The 4,327-nt window shown below is 37.5% G+C and overlaps 1 long non-coding RNA gene across 1 annotated transcript; it reads right to left on the bottom strand.

Moving 5' to 3' along the window:
• Positions 1 to 1,463: 1,463 nt before the first annotated feature.
• Positions 1,464 to 4,058, bottom strand: LOC139872611 (uncharacterized). The gene is made up of 3 exons (XR_011767109.1): positions 2,948 to 4,058; positions 2,240 to 2,299; positions 1,464 to 1,620 (listed from the first exon to the last, which is right to left on the bottom strand). It is a non-coding gene; the product is annotated as an uncharacterized lncRNA (long non-coding RNA).
• Between the last annotated feature and the right edge of the window lie 269 nt (positions 4,059 to 4,327).

Genomic DNA, 4,327 nt, shown 5'->3' with positions numbered 1-4,327 from the left:
GTCGCACAATACCTTGTCTTTTGTGGTTTTAAAATTTCTGATGCGGATTCTAGTTTATTTGTGAAGAAAGAATCGGTTATTCATGTCTTGGTATTACTATATGTTGATGACATGATTATCACCGGAGGAAACGAGTCAGAAATCTCTCGTTTTAGTGATGATCTTTCAGTTCGTTTTGAAATGAAGAATCTAAGGGAGACTGGATGTTTTCTTGGCTTGGAAGTTGATACATTAAAAAACGGGTACTTTATCTCTCAAATGGGTTATGCAAGAAGTCTCTTGGAACGTTTCAACATGGGGGAGTCAAACCTATGTCTACTCCAATGGAACCAAACCTCAAAATGAAGAAGGATCAAGGAAAAGAACTCAAGGATGTAAAGTTGTTCCGACAAATGTTTGGAAGTTTGATTTATCTAACCATCACAAGGCCGAAAATTGCTTATCCGGTTGGCATTGTTTCACAATTTCTGCAATGTCCAACTAATGTTCATCTTGATGCAGCTAAAAGGATTCTTCGTTATGTGAAAGGATCAATGGACAACGACTTGTGGTATAAGAAGTGTAATGATGTTTTGTTATATGGTTTCGTAGATGCAGATTGGATGGAAGATGCAAATGATCGCCATTCAACTTCGGGTTACTGTTTTATCTTGGGTTCCGCGATTATTTCATGGTGTAGCAAGAAGCAAGATGTTGTTGCTTTGTCTAGCACGGAAGCGGAATACATAGCTGCAACTATGGCAGCTCAAGAGTGTACTTGGCTAAGAAGATTGATTGGTGACATACTTGAAGAAGTAGATTATGTTGTCAAACTAAAATGTGACAACGAAAGTGAAATCAAACTTGCTTCGAATCCTGTTTTTCATGCTCGTACTAAGCATATAGAAATGAGGTATCATTTCATTCGTGAAAAGGTTCGTAGTAGGGAAATCGAGCTAGCAAATGTAAGGACAAATGATCAAGTAGCCGACATCTTTACTAAAGCTCTAATGAAAGCCAAGTTCATGGAATTTCGAGAGGCGTTGGGGATTTTTGATCGGGAGTTTGCACTAAGGGGGAGTGTTAAAATACTAGTGCACTACTCAAACTCAAGTGGCTCAACTTGATTTTGGAATTTATTGATCAAGTTGCTCAACTTGTCCAAATGAGTTTAGGCCATTATTGACCAAATTAATGGTTAAGGTGTTTAGTGGATAACTTAACATTATCTTTTGTGGCATACTTGCATAATCAAGTTGCTTTTTATCTTATTTTATTAGGTCTAGTTGTTAATGTGTTCACATGTATGATAGTTGTCATATTGGTGTGTTCACATGTATGCTAGTTGTCATCTAGCTTTACTAGTAGGTCTAGTTGTTAGTATGTTATGATTATATTTTGCTTTAATCCTCTATATAAGGATGTGATTGTAACCATTTGAAATCAATCCAACACATTTAGTTTTTCATATTTTTGTTCATATTATTTCCTTAACCTTTTATTTATAGCAAATAATAACTTCTTGTTTTAATCTAATGCTTGTGGGCACTCTCCACTCTTTGTAAGGCGCACCATGCTTCAATGACAGCCTTTCTTTGTTGTCCTTCACCATACAACAAAAACTCTTGTGTACGACCTACCCTATAATGAAAAAGATGCTATAATAAGAATTTGAATACTAAATGAAATAAAATAAAAAAAAATTGACATGGTGTAAATTACCACTCATTCAAAGTGAAAACACATATTTATCAGCATGGTCAAAACACATAAAACCTCCTGAATTCATTATATTTGAAACATACATATTGTTCATTTAATATAACCTTTGTAATAACATTTTACATTATTCAGCACCACAAGCCCAACGCAACCCGTACCACAAATTTACCCATTTACACCCGAGTTCATTTTGCCACTTATATTCATAATTCATATACAAAAGTTAACGCAAACATAACAGCTCCTATGGAGAAAAACAGTATGCGAAACAATCAACATTATAGTAATTGCCAAAATCAGCATTATAGTAACTGGCTGTAACCTACCATGTTAGAGGAGATAGTGTATAAACGCCCCTAATATTCAGATAAGCATTTGTTTTAGTATTTTGCAAATTTTGATTACGTACTATTGTTCCTATTAGTTAAAAATGACAGTTCATATTTTAACAGCTATAAAATAACAATCTTACTCGTAGCATTAGTAATTATACTTACATTAAAAAACACTTTTTTAGAAAGGAAAAAAGAGCACTTACATTTTCCTTTTTCATTTTCTTTATTGTGTTCTCCAACTCAGTTACATGTTCTGTGAGAGCCTGCATATTACGGAGTATAATTTAAGAAACGTCACAAATTCTAAATACTTTCATATCAACAAATCAATAAGTTACTCATGAAAATAATAATTAAAGGGAAATAAAAAAACTGATATCTATGAAAAGCCTTCCAACGTTTCAATGCCCTTGCTTCTGAAGGAAGACTTCTAGGCCTAATACTAATACTAATTGGCGTCAAAGAAATATGGGGGCCTGCAAAAAAAGGCCTTTGAAACTGCAATGTCAAGAAAAAAACGCAGGACTAAGAAGATAAAACCATAATCAGTTAATTTTAGGGAATATATGACGATTGATATTAACGTGGGTAACTGTTTGACTAACTTTTTTTTGGCAAAAAAACGATAACATATAACGGATCCGAAGATCAAACAAGTACAACTGATACAAAGGGACATCCAAACAAAGCTAAAACAACGGCTACAAAAGCTACGCTAAATCATAATTCCAACCAACAGGGCGGAATGAAAATGAGAAAGAAGCAAATACAAGCCTAACAAGCTAACAAAGATACCCTAAGTAACAGCGACACTACATAAACCAACACGACAGTAACGGTGGTCAGTAGAACGCCAACCAACAACCAGAATGAAATATTATTTAATCGTGGAAATGCCATGTCAGGCGCACCTATCAGAATCGGAACAGACCAATTACCAGATCCACCTATCATCGCCGGCACAACCATAAAGAATATCATTAAAAAAGCGTGAGCCGTTATTAAAACATTATAAAGTTGATGCTTCCCACCAAGAATTTGATCGCCGGGTCGTGCTAATTCCATACGAATCAGTACAGAGAAGCATGTGCCCATCACTCTAGCAATGGCACCAAAGATGAAATATAGAGTCCCTATATCCTTGTGGTTAGTGAAGAACAGCCATCGGACCGGATTTTTATGTCAACAACCATAATAAAAACCCAGCAACCGCAAGCATCCCGAGCCGTCTGAGGATGGGCCCATACTACAAAAATCCGAAACCACCTCCAGATTTGGAACCAGATCTCCAATAGGGAGATCGTTGCCTGGTTGAGACCCGAAGGTGCCCTATGATGAATGGACCCGCAATACAAAGTCACGGCAACACCAAACCCAAAACAACCACAACCCCCGTCCCCCTCCTTCACCTGCCACCTCTGGCTACCATAACAGATCGGAAACCACATCTCATCCACATCACCCATCCACCAACAGTGACCTCCACCAACTGGGTGGTAATCCACCGCGGCAACTAGTTGATTACAGACAAACCCGACAGCATCCGGCCAGAATACCTACCGCATGCAACAGATCTGAACGCCACTGGTGACTACCACCAACTGGGTGAAAGACCACCAACCAACGCGAAAAGGAAGAAGACAAGGAACCGATGCCGGAAAAGGGATTAAAAAAGACGACGAAAGAAAGACCTACCAGCCATAGCAACATCTACCACGAGAACGGCGGTGGAAGCGGCTATGGCCATCAGTACAATCTCCGGCCAAAAAAGGGAGCAACTTCGCTGAAAAAAAGCGAATTAGAAAAAGGCCGGACCACCGGCGAGGTTCCGGTGGCCGGAGAAGAACCTTACCAAAGTAGCTACAAAATGATGATAGCAGCGAACAAGAGCAAAGAAGGTATCAGTAGCAGGAGATGAAAATAGAAGTTGAAAAGATAAGGTAGAGAGATGGGAGGGAAAAGTTTCTAGAGAGAAGAAAAAAATATTTTCGGTTAAAATGTGTAATAAATTGATGACCAAAAAAATTACTAACTTTTTAACTAAATATCCTATTTTTTCGGTAAAACTTGAACACACGTTATCATATTATTTGTGTCTGGGAGACTGTAGAGAGAGGAGTGAGTACTATGTGTAATATGGGTAGTACGGCTTCTGTTGGTATCCTTGTTTGTACATGTAGCGCAAAGTACAGATTGTAAAAGCGTGAAATGGTACTATTCATTTGCCCCCTCTCTTTTAGATAATTCCTGAAATATTGAAAATTTAATTTGAAATTTCAAATTTCAAAAAT

The sequence above is a fragment of the Rutidosis leptorrhynchoides genome, chromosome 10 (genome assembly GCF_046630445.1).
Source record: "Rutidosis leptorrhynchoides isolate AG116_Rl617_1_P2 chromosome 10, CSIRO_AGI_Rlap_v1, whole genome shotgun sequence".
Taxonomy (NCBI): Eukaryota; Viridiplantae; Streptophyta; class Magnoliopsida; order Asterales; family Asteraceae; genus Rutidosis; species Rutidosis leptorrhynchoides.
Note: the sequence above shows the minus strand (reverse complement) of the source record. Positions and strands in the feature narration are given on the sequence as shown.